This window comes from Myotis nattereri (genome assembly GCF_964212035.1).
Source record: "Myotis nattereri genome assembly, chromosome: 12".
NCBI lineage: Eukaryota > Metazoa > Chordata > Mammalia > Chiroptera > Vespertilionidae > Myotis > Myotis nattereri.
In genome coordinates, this window is record NC_138087.1 from 28,726,538 (window position 1) to 28,740,012 (window position 13,475).

The following is a 13,475-nucleotide window of genomic DNA, read 5'->3' on the forward strand; positions in this document are numbered from 1 at the left end:
ACAATTGCCTGAAAGAGAAGTTGGGGTGCTTCAATGGGCTGGGAAAAGTTTAGCTAAGTCAGAAATCAGGTCTAATTAAGCAAGTTTATTCTATATCCTATATAATAAAAGCCTAATATGCAAAGAGACTGAACGGTGAATGACTGGTCAGTGGGGGGTGGGGCTGGCGAGTGGGCGCCAGGCCAGCCATGGTGGGTGCCAGCAGGCAGAGGGGGGGGATGGTGTTTGGGGGGCAGCGGTGATTAATGGTGGTGGAGGGGCAATTAGGGGACAGGGCCAGCCGCCCACCGGCTAGCGCTGCCCCCCATTCGACCCATGAGTCGTCTCCCGCAGAGGGAGGACACCGGTGGCAGTAGCAGGGCAATGGGGGGGGGGGCAGCCACTTGCTGGCTGGTGCCAGTCCCTGATTGGCCCACCGGTCACCTCCCACAGAGGGAGTCCACTGGCAGTGGCAGTGGGGTGATGGGGGACAGGGCCGGCTGCTCAATAGCTGATGCTATCCCCTGATTGGCCCATGGGTCACCTTCAGCAGAGGGACATCCCACGAGGGCACCTGGTATGTGAAAGGACGCAGGCCAGGCTGAGGGACCCTCCTGAGTGCACAAATCTTCATGCACCGGGCCTCTAGTATACATATAAATGGCTCAGTTGACTTGCGCATGCATATACATATAAAGCTCTTACTGGTGCCAGTCGTACAAGTGTGTTTCGATCTGTCATTGTTGATAGTGAATTTGGTTGACACTTCTATTATGGAGAAAGGGCAAATAGCAATATTAAAATATTTCTTATAATTAATTTCCTTTCCTTTCAATGTGCACGAATCCATGCACCAGGACACGAGTAGTGTTATAAAGGCCCTTGGAAGCATCTTTGGGAGAATAATCATAATCAGTTGTAGTTATCCAGGTAAGAACAAAGTGATGGCTAACAAACAACAGAGAAAGCCAAAATGGATGACTTAGGTGAGGATCAAACTGGGATGAAGCTTAAAAAGGAAAAAAAATGGGTTTAAGGACAGTTTGCAAGTATGAGAAGTGGGGGATCTTCTTCTACATGGAATGTATGCACTGGCCTTCTTTTGCAATTATGTTCTCATGGGTTTCCCTTCATGCATCTTAAAGCCATGAATATTAAACTTTAGCCTCTCAATGTATAGAAGCCTACTACTGGAGGTCAAATCACCAACTCCTACCAGAAATTAGAAAAAATAAATTGTAGAACTATTATTTGGTGAATTATTTTGCATAAAAATATTTTCTGTAAGAGTCTGATTAAGCTCCATTAATAAAACTAAACTGGCTTGATCTGATTAGCTAATACCTCAGTGATTGAAATGTGTGGTTACACACAGCAGGGTCGTTCTATTGCAGAGAAAACTCATGTAGTCAATATTTCTCTTGTCGTGGTGCTTAAACTTAAGCACTCCCTGGTTGTTCTACCTGGTTTATACAACTCCCTGAGAATACACATAATCAAACACTCCCACTCTGGTTGTGATAGAGGGTTGAGCCACAATATTTTCTTGCCTTTGGAATATTTCTCTTGATGCTAAAGCAGTTGGTTTCAGTGTTACCATAGTGACTCTCTATCAATACAGCAGGAGACAATTTCAGTACATGTTGAATTAGGCATTTTGTTGCCTACTGCATATTAAATCAGACACACTAATTTTTTTTTTATTTGAGCTATGGATGAACTTTTTTTTCTTAATTTATCTTTATTGTTGAAAGTATTACAGATGTCTCCCCTTATTTCCCCCACTGACTCCCTCCACCTGTTCCCACCCCCTCCCCAGGCTTTCCTGGCATTATTGTTTGTCTATGGCTATGTATGCATGTAAGTTCTTTAGTTAATCTCTTCCCCTACACCTTCTCTCTGAAATACGTCTGTTACATTCTTCAATGTCTCTGGATCTATTTTGTTCATCAGTTTATTTTGTTCATTAGATTCCACATATAAGTGAGATCATGTGATATCTGTCTTTGTCTGATTGGCTTATTTCATTAATAGTCTCTCCAGGTCTCTCCATGCTGTCTCAAAGGGTCAGAGCATTTTAATTGTAACAGTCCATCAATTTTGAGATAGAGAGAGAGAGACATAATTGGGCATATAGGACAGATCAAATAGGATGGTCTGATAAATTCCTCATACACCAAAAAGGGAAAAAATTACAGTACAAAACTGATGACAACTAAGAAAATTAAGGACAAGTCTGTACTTCTATGGAATTAAATACTGTTGGGAGAAATCAAAACCAACTGAGGAAAATGTCATTATTGTCCTGACACATCGATCAGAAATGAATTAGTCTGCTGTGTAGAGAGCACAACATGCAAATGTCTTATTGGGGAGATGAATATTTATTATGTTATTTTTAGAGGACATGTTGTGACATCTTTATTTTGGGGGGAGAAAAGCATTTGTTTGCATGTAGTTGATTATGAAGAATCAAGAAAAATAACTGGAAAATCTTAAGGCACAAAATATATAGTCTTATCTTTCTGATTGGATTGTTATGACTGAATGTCAAGATTAAGCAAATAATGTAACCTTGAGCTTTCTGAGTATACCTCAACTCAGTCTTTGAGTCATCTTTGATAATTGGATAATTGGAAATATTCACTTTATCAAAGAATTGTCCCGCCTTCATACCAGGGCAGGTGTTTTATATTACTTTTTCTTTCAAAATAGTTATCTCCATTTGTGAGTATTCATTTATTTTCTGTTATTATTTGGTTAATGTCTGTCTCCTTCACTAGTCAGCAAGGTCTGTGAGACAAGAAATATATCTGTTTTTGCTCATCCTAAGAGCCTAGCAAAATGCATGGATCTTATTGCACTCTCTTTAAGTGGTTTTTTTATTGTATTTATAAAAAGACTTATTTTTTTAAACCATTCATGTAAAAAGAAAGAAATGTGCAGTATTTTGAGAAAAATATAGGTTCAAGGAAATTGATTCCACAAATGACAAAACCACTTTCAACCGTCAATGAGAAAGAATTAACTTGGTCACATTGCTTTTGTTAGTATAGACTAACCTTTGTAACAAATAGACCCCACATGTATATTGATGCAAACAAAATAGAAGCATATTTCCTGCTCAGTTACAATAAAAGGTCATTTCAGGCCGGCGGGGAGGGGCTTTGCTCCAGATGTTATTCAGCAGCCCATGCCTATGATCTCTGTACTGTCTTTCACACATGATTTCCATGGTCACTCTGTTGATTACCTCCATATGATTCAACCAGAAAAATGAAAGAGAATGGGGATTGCATGGTTTGAGGTTTTCCTAGACGGGGTTTAAAAATGACGCCCATCATTCCAGTGAGCTCAAATCCTGCCCAATGACCTTAACTGAACACAAAAACATGGCTGTGGGCCAGTGGTATGCTCAGGCAGAGGGGAAAACCAGTCTTGGAAAAGAGTAAGTAACCTTAGCTACTACAGTTAACCAACAATGTCATGGGATATTATGGCTTAGAAAGTCTAACAGAATAGCTTTCAAGAAAAGTGGAAAAGTTTGATAATGCATAAATACTAAATCAGATGTTATTGATTTGTGTTTGTTATAAGTTGTTTGATAAAGTAAAAATAGAAATATCTCTAAAACTGAAAATTTGGACTGGATTGTAGGAAAAAATTCTCTAGGTGATTGTTCCACTGTTCAAGGAAGAAATCCTCTCTGGCATATTATCCAAGCAAAGGCCAGAATATCTTCTCTGAAAGCTTCCCATAATTGCTTGCCTGATTATTTAGAAGTTCCTTGTGAATGCTGATTTAATGATGTGGCTTCCAAGGCAGCTACAGTATAGGGAAGGGAAAACCCAAAATTATTAGACTCCCAAGATCATAAGTATAGACTTGCATTTTGAGCAGGGCATTTCCCCAACTTGAAAAAGTCTTTTAAAACTCTGAGTAAGAAAGGAAATATATCATTCATTCCTTTTTTTCTTTACCTCAAATGTTCTTTCATAGAATTGCTTTAAACATTAAAGTATATAAAATGTGCTATTAAATTTTAGTACTTTATAGATGACTATTTTAATAAGAAATTGTGTTTTAAAATATTGACAAAAGGGTTGTAAACTATGTCTACCAGTTCCTTTTCCCTTTCTGTTCAGGGACCAATTATTTCTAAAATGTGGGCTGAGCACTTGCTATAACACTGCTCGGTTAAACTTGGTTCATGGAGACTATTCATCAGAGTCCTATGAAAAACTGGTTGTCACATACAAAAAAAAAAAAAAGAAGGAGGATTTAACGATACTGCTACCAATTTACAAAAGTAGATGTAGGACTAAGGAAGCCAGGAAGCGACCAGCAAAGGACAGGAAGGGAGAGGAGACAACGTGGTTTTCACCTATTCATAGCTGTTGTGTAAGGAAGAACTTCCCTACTAGAGGAATCAGCCTCGGTCTACCTTATACCTTATGCCTTATAAGGATTGGGCACAAATATTTCAACTTCTCTCTATTCTTCCACACTGTGTCCTACCAGACAGCCAGGTAACTGATGATGAAATCCACAGCATTTAGCATCATGGGGCAAGGCACAAGGTGGAGATTTTTGGAAAATATACCTAATAGGACAAACAGAGGATACTCAGAACAGATGCAAGGACATTTGTGAGAGAGATAATAATCCTATATAATAAAAGGCTAATACATAAATAGACTGAACGGAGGAACAACCAAACAACCGAATAACCAGTCACTATGATGTGTGTTGACCCCCATGGGGCGACGCCAGGCAGCAGAGTGCAGAACATGGTGGGCATCAGCCAGGGCAGGATGGTGGAGCAGACAAGCAGGGGCATCAGACCAAGGTGGGGCACAGGTCGCTGTCATTGAGACGAGACTCTGGAGGTTACTGAAAATTCTTCGCTCCCATGTGCCATGGTTCCGCCTGGCACTTGCACCCACTGCTGGCACCGGCCCTGTTCTCACCCGCTGTCAGTGCTGGAGTTGCCGCTTATACCCGCTGCCGGCAGCTTCCGGCCCTGATCGCCCATGAGGGCTTCTCTACCTCCCCCTGCTCCTGAGGGGCAATTGGGGCAGCAGCCACTGCTTGCACCCCTTGACAGTACTAGGCCCCACTCGCACCTGCTGCTGGTACCCACCCCAATCGATCTGTGCTGTCAGTGGGTGCGAGTGGGACCTGCGCCATCAGCGTGTGGGAGCAGTGGTGGGAGGAAAGGGGCTGCCAGCAGACAGGAGACTGGGGGGTGCAGTGGGAGGGGCTGGACAGGGGCACAGAGGATGGGCCAAGATCTGCCTCGTGCCCACCTCAGTCTCGTGGCCCACAGTTCCTTTCAGGGTGCACGAATTCATGCACTGGCCCCTAGTAGTATATATAATATAGCAAGCACATGGAATTCTTTATTGTGTTCAGTGTAAAGAGTGTGAATATTTGTTTCCTTCAAACACACATTTATAAATTTGAAAGTGAAAGGATTGAATCTGCCTAAGATTTTCTTATCAGAAATGGGTGAAAGTTTTTGAAGTGTGCTTTTTTGAGCCCTTGCATGATCATGATAAAATAGAGCAGCATAGGAAATGCCAAGACTGACAGCCAAGAACCCTGATGAAACATGAGTCTGCCTTCACTCCGTGTTCACTGAGAGAAAGAGGGGAGAAGAGGAGTCAGAATAGCGTCCTAGAAGAGGTAATGGTATCCAAGTTTGGCAGAGAGTATTGGCCGGATAATGGTCAAGGTACCCAGACTGATGATCAGAGTCCAGAATTTCTAACCCTGCAGCATTGTCACTTGAGGCTTAATTGGCATCAGTCTGACTGGGAATGGCCATTACTCAGGATTATATACACCACAGGTCCAGGGGGAAAAACTGGTGTTGGATCAAGCAGAGAAAATGAGAGGAGATCTTGGCAGGCAGGCAGAGTTCAGAGGAAACCAGCAATAGACGGGGATGAAAGAAGACTACAAAAGTGTTGATTGACCAACAGAGAGGACCATTATGGTAGCTTTATTATTATCATACAGATGGTAGATGGATGAATAGAAATTCAATTCCAGGTCTTTTTGTCTCAAGTAAAAAATTCTTTCTGCTGTAACATATGGCCCACAGCAAAGAAGAAATAAAGATATCATCAATTAAAATGAACCCTTCTTTAACAAGTCTGGAAGTTTTACCTAGCAATAACATTTTCTATTTCAATCAAAGCCATTGTACATTTGTGATGTACAGCTTTAGAGCTAACAACACAGGTGCAGTAGATCACAGCACATCTGGCCAAAAAGTGAAGCACTTTGGTGAAAGACTAAGATATCTATTTCAGATTAAATTTGTGAACCAGATATTTTTATATTTTAAAGTAAAATTTTATAAATTCTAGAAAATTGTTTTATTACCACACCTGCAGCTATTTTCTTTCCCTACGAAGTTACAGGTAAAATGAGTTTGCTGGATGACAGCTGAACTTATTGAGATAATCATTTCAAAATATATATAAGTCCCACCATCTTGCTGTTTAAGTTAAAATTATATAGTGATGCATGTCAATAATTTTCCAATAAAACTAGGAACAAACAGCATTGATATACAAACTCCAACTCATCTAAGTTAATACCTGCTGGTGTTGCTATTCTTTTCCATGAAGTAAAGTCTTCTACTTGAAAGCAAAAATAAAAGAATTTACTGAGCCTACTCCTCAAGATATTTTTATATCATCAGGGAGTTTTATAGTATCCATTAATTTAGACTATTATACTAGGATAAGGAAGGATTTAAATCTCAAAACAAAAGATGTTGGATAAAATCTTACCTCTCTTATATAGATATATGATATTGTAAAACTTGCAGTTTATTCGATCCCGTTTCCCCTATTGAAAAATTGGGATACTTTTATCTATTTCTCTTCTTTTTTTGAGCAAATATTTATTTTTCTTTATTGGTTAAGGTATTGCATATTTGTTCTTATACCCCAACTGCCCCCCACCCCTCTGCTCATGCCCTTACTGCCCCTGTTGTCTGTGTCCATTGGCTATGGCTTACATGCATGCATACAAGTCCTTTGGTTGATCTCTCCTCTTCCCCCGACCCCCCACTGCCTTCCCTCTGAGGATTGATGGTCTGATTGATGCTTCTCTGTCTCTACATCTGTTTTTGTTCATCAGTTTATGTTGTTCATTATATTCCACAAATGAGTGAGATCATGTGATATTTATCTTTCTCTGACTGGTTTATTTAGCTTAGCATAATGCTCTCCAGTTCCATCCATGCTGTTGCAAATGGTAGGAGTTCCTTCCTTTTTACAGCAATATAGTATTCCATTGTGTAGATGTACTACAGTTTTCTAATCCACTCATGTGCTGATGGGCAATTAGGCTGTTTCCAAATCTTAGCTATTGTAAATTATGCTGCTATGAATATAGGAGTGCATATATTCTTTCTGATTGGTGTTTCTAGTTTCTTGGGATATATTCCTAGCAGTGGGATCACTGGGTCAAATGGGAGTTCCATTTTTAGTTTTTTGAGGAAACTCCATACTGTTCTCCACAGTGGTTGCACCAGTCTGCATTCCCACCTGCAATGCAAGAGGGTTCCTTTTTCTCCACATCCTCACCAGCACTTGTCATTTGTTGATTTGTTGATGATAATCATTCTGGCAGGTGTGAGATGGTACCGCATTGTCGTCTTGATTTGCATCTCTTGGATGATTAGTGACTTTGAGCATGTTTTCATATGTCTCTTGGCTTTCTGTATGTCCTCTTTCAAAAAGTGTCTATTTAGATCCATTACCCATTTTTTGATTGGATTGTTTATCTTCCTTTTGTTAAGTTTATGAGTTCCCCGTAAATGTTGGAGATCACACCCTTATCTGTGATAACATTGGCAAATATGTTCTCCCATTCAGTGGGCTTTCTTGTTGTTTTGCTGATGGTTTCCTTTGCTGTGCAAAAGCTTTTTATTTTGATGTAGTCCCATTTGTTTATTTTCTCTTTAGTTTCCATTGCCCTAGGAGCAGTGTCAGTGAAGAAACTGCTTCCGCATATTTCTGAGATTTTGCTGCCTGTGGATTTCTCTAGTACTTTTATGGTTTCCCATCTTATGTTTAAGTCCTTTATCCATTTTGAGTTTATTTTTGTGTAAGGTGTAAGTTGGTGGTCTTTCATTTTTTTGCATGTATCTGTCCAATTTTCCCAACACCATTTATTGAAAAGACTGTCTTGATTCCATTGTGTGTTCATTCCTCCTTTGTCGAATATTAATTGAGCATAGTGGTTTGGGTCGATATCTGGGTTCTCTATCCTATTCCATTGATCTATATGTCTGTTCTTGCACCAGCACCAGGAAGTTTTGAGAACAATGGCTTTGAAATACAGCTAGCCATTTCACCCAAGAACAGGAACAAGACAGGGATGTCCACTTTCATCACTCCTGCTAGACACAGTACTGGAAATGCTAGCCATAGCGATTAGACAAGAAGGAATAAAAGTTATCCACATTGGAAAAGAAGAAGTAAAACTGTCATTATTCACAGATGACATGACACTGTACATAGAAAACCCTAAAGACTCCATCAAAAATTTATTAGACTTAATAAATGCATTAGGCAATGTAGCAGGATGACAAAATTAATGCCCAGAAATCTATGGCATTTCGATACACCAATAGTGAACTTAGGGAAAGAGATATTGAAACCAATCCCATTTACCATTGCACCAAAAAAATTAATATACCTAGTAATAAACTTAACTAAGGAGGTAAAAGACCCGTACTCAGAAAACTACAGGACGCTGAAAAAAGAGATAGAGGAAGATATAAACAGATGGAAGAACATACTGTGTTCATGGTTTGGTAGAATCATCACTAAAATGTCCATACTACTGAAGGCAATCTATAGATTCAATGCACTCTCCATTAAAATATGAATGGCATATTTCAGAGACCTAGAATGAACTCTCCAAAAATTCATCTGGAATTAAAAAAGACCCCAAATAGCTGTAGCAATCCTGAGAAAGAAGATCAAAATAGGAGGGATATTAATACTGTTATCTATGTCACTTGGTTGTCTCCTAGCCCATAAATCCTATGGGAGTGCTTTGAGACATGTGGGATTTATAGGAAGGTAAAATTTGTTTCTCGATATGTTATTTGACAACCATGTCTCAAAGAACATGATGATATTCAGGCCCCTTTTTAAAATGCTATATATCCCAGGACTTAAGCTATTATGGTGTTACTGGAAAAGTTGGATGCTTTGATCAACTTTATATAATTTATCTAAACAAGGACTAATGTCCCATGCATGTCTGAAGACTCCAGTAGTCTCTTTCCTTTACTGACATATGAGGTAATTTGTTTTAGTTGATCACAGAAGATCTGGCAAAACATGATCAACCCCAGGATGATGCTCCCTTATTCCTGTTGATCACTACCTCAGGGATTACACATCTGCAGAGATTTTGATCCTATCTCCCTCCAGATTTTATTACAGTGAACATGTTTCCTGTAGTCTTCTAGTTCACTGACCACTCTTACTTTCTCTCATTTATGAATAGAAAAAAATAGTACAGAAAAATATAAAACCTGGATATTCATAATGCATCTAATATCCAGTAGTTCCTACGTTGTGTTGCTACTTGTGAGTTGGTGCTTATTCTCCCAATAGTGATGGCCAAAGTCTCAGAGCCTCTAGCAGTTTTCTCCCTCTGCTATGGCCACGCCTATTGCTTTACTATTGAAGCATGGGGTATATTCAAGCCTGTTGATTAAATCAACATAATAGTGTGTCTATTCCAAATGTTTCTAGCTTTAGCAAGTCAGAAAAAAAAAATGCCCCTTTCCTTGTCTAAAGTTATAACTTTCAGTTTATTGATTATATCATTGCTGTAACATTTTCCATTCTTCCTATAAATGTATTTTGTATTAAAAACCATGGGGGTGGGGAGGACTGGATGAAAGAAGGTGAAGAGATTAGCCAGAGAATATATTTTCATAACCCATGGACACAGACAACAGTGTGGTGATGGCCAGAGGGAAGAGGGTTGGGGGATGGTTGGAGGTGAACAAAGGGGAATAAAATGGAGACATCTGTAACAGTATGAACAGTAAAAATAAAGTTAAAAAATATGGAACTCAAAGTGTAAGCATGTGACTTATTGCTTTTTTGTTATTGCTAACATATTTTAACATATTTTTCTTGGGATGGGTATTCCGATGGTTTTTTTGGTCCTTTTTCTTAAGAACCAACTTGCTCCTTATCAAAATTCTAAATTAAGTCAATTGATGTCAATGGAATATGCAATGTACATTTTCTTCTATATTTTTATATCAATGGAATTTATTTCCCTACTAAATTGAACACCATTTCAGTTATTTTTAGACAAATTAAGTGATACATAATTATAGAATCTGTATTTAATCATTTGGAAAAAGCTCCATCAGTCCCATATCCCAACTGTTTGTTTATGTATGTATGTATGTATGTATGTGGCCCATGAAAAATTGTAGCCAAAGGAAATTGACTTATTCTAATCAGACAGTAAGTGAAGAGAAGTTCCAGAACTAACATTGTGGTTTCTAGCTCTCATCCAAGTGTTATGTTCTAATTCCTCACCCTAATTCTGAGCTATTTGACACTTTGTGAACATATCATGGTAGACGATGGTGTTAAAATAACTGTTTATATGCAATAACAGAGCCCCACGACATGAGTAGACTCCCTTGGGTTGGGGATTGTTTGTAGAATTGAGATAAGTGTGTGGACTTTGGGGCCAGACTGCAGAAATTCAAATCCCAATTTGCCTTCAGTTGCTATAAGATTTGAGTAAGTTCCTCTTCAACATTTGTATAATTTAGTCTCCTAAAATTTAAAATGGAATAGCAATAGTACTGACTCAAGAGTTTTTTTTGTGTGAAGATTAAGTTAGTTAATGCCTGACAAATGCTAATAGGAAGCCCTCTATTAAAATGGCAAATAAGAAATTGCTGTTGTTATTAACAATTGCTTTACATATACAGCTGCAAAATTTAAGCTTCCATCAAATGTCCTGGGTAGAAAATAAATTTTATTTTCAAAACTTTCCATGAGATAAAAATTTTAATTGTGTTGTATAATTCTGAAGGAGAAATGATCTTAGCAGCATTGTATATTTATTAGCTGACAATTTATTGAGTTGATATTTAAACACGATATATAATCTTTCACTGATCATCATTATTCTTTTCCCCTTTCATTGCTCTTGTATGAAACCTGCAGATAAAAGTATGCTTGGTTCTGTTTAGTAAATTTGATGGAAATGAGGTTTGACTGTCAGAAATAAGGAAAATTAGGAAACAGAACTTTAGCTTTTTCAGGTTAAAAACCATGAGAAATCACATGAAATTATACCCTTTGAGATGGCCAACAGGCAATCTTGTCTTCAAAAATACAAGAAATGCATTTGCAAAGAGAGAGTTCATTTGTTTTTACTGCTGGAATGTTGAGTTTATGACCAAATGGAGGCACTCAGCGAAAATAAACAGCAGCATAATGACGACAAACAATACCGCTTGTGTACCTGCATTCTGTTGCAGCCCAAGTCCCTTCACATAGTGTCTCTCCACTCATGGGAAGACAGAAGTCGATTTGGACTAAAATATCAAAGTTTGCATGTAAAAATCATCGACATGGAGAGATTATTAAATTATTTTAGGCTACATTTCAAATCAGTGTCAAAACTCAAACAAACTTCCGGTCTTCTGAGTGTCAATTTTCGTTAATATTTGAAGCATTAAAGAAAACCCTTTCCCTTTCCGGCTTTTTCTGTAGTTCAGCATTGAGGAGGGGAGACTAGGAGACAACGGCACCATAGTGATGTCATGTATGATCGCATTCGCATCCACTCATCCAATCCCCTTTATTTTTATTTTTTAAATAGATTTTTATTGATTTCAGAGAGGAAGGGGGAGGGGGAGACAGAGAAACATCAATAATTAAAATCATTGATCAGCTGCCTCCTGCACAACCCTTACTGAGGATTGAGCCTGCAACCTGGCATGTGTCCTGAACAGGAATTGAACTGTGACCTCCTTGTTCATAGATCAATGCTCAACCAGTGAGCCACACAAGCTGGGCCATCCTCTCCCATTTAAAAACACCCTGCCGAAACCGAAAGGTCCCAGGTTCGATTCTGGTCAAGGGCATGTACCTTGGTTGCGGGCACATCCCCAGTAGGATGTGCAGGAGGCAGCTGATCGATGTTTCTCTCTCATCGATGTTTCTAACTATCTCTCTCCCTTCCTCTCTATAAAAAATCAATAAAATGTATTTAAAAAACAAATAAAAACAATAAAAAAATAAAAACACCCTAAGGCAAAGCTATGGTATGGTCAATTTCCCAAAAATGGCTTACAGAAAATGATTCATTTGCCTGAATAGTTTCATGAAGTATGTTCATTTTATTTTTAATTCCTTGTAGCCTATCAAAGGATAGGGATTTTGTTCATAAAAGGTCACTCAGAGATCAATAAAGTTAAAAGGAACTTATCTAACTCTGGTTTTATAGATGAGGATGAGCTAGAGGCTATTACTTGCCCAGGGTCACACCATGGTCATTTTTTCCCAGAGCACTTCATTATAACTCACAGGGCATTATGGCTGTGCTTTTCTCTGCTTATTGAGGGGAGTGGGGAATGAGCGTCCTCCTCTGTACAGATAACATGCTCTATCATTCCTTCTTTTTTCTCATACTTTGACCAGTTTCTCTCATCTTCTCTATGTCTTTATGTCTACTCAAGCAGTAACCTTGATTTCTGGTCACCAAAGAACCCAGCCTGCACGGCTCAGTGGTTGAGCATCAACCAATGAACTAGGAGGTCACAGTTCGATTCCTGATCAGGGCACACGCCCAGGTTGCTGGATTGATCCCCAGTGTGGGGCATGCAAGAGTCAACTAATCAATGATTCTCTCTCATCATTGATATTTCTCTTTCTCCCTCTCTCTTCCTCTCTGAAATCAAAATATATAAAAATATATTTTAAAAAAAGAAAGTCACCAAATAATTTGAAATTCCTCAAAACTACTTTTTGATCACCTCTGCCCCAGGATCCTATCTGATCCTCTCCCTGTGAGAGAATAATTATTTATCGTGAAGGTTTTTAAATTTTTTGTGTTAATGCAGTAAATATAGTGTTGCTAATCCTTCTTCAAATATAAAATATTCGCAACTTTTGATGTCTTCACTGCCGAAAGCTGTCAAGCTGAACGTAAACAGTCTCTTACCCTTTAATCACATTAAACCATGTAGTGTCTTGGAAATTGAAATAGCAAGGGTATAATTATGGCCATGAAAATGTTACCTATGAACCAAGAGAGAAATTAAAGTAGGAAAAGTAAATCTAATGTACTAACTTTTGCATAATTTCCATTTTCTTTTATTACCATAAGATTATCATGCACTTCCCTTGTAATGATATTCAGTCAAGGGGCTGCTAGGCACCCTGTGGTATTCAGATGGATTACACTTT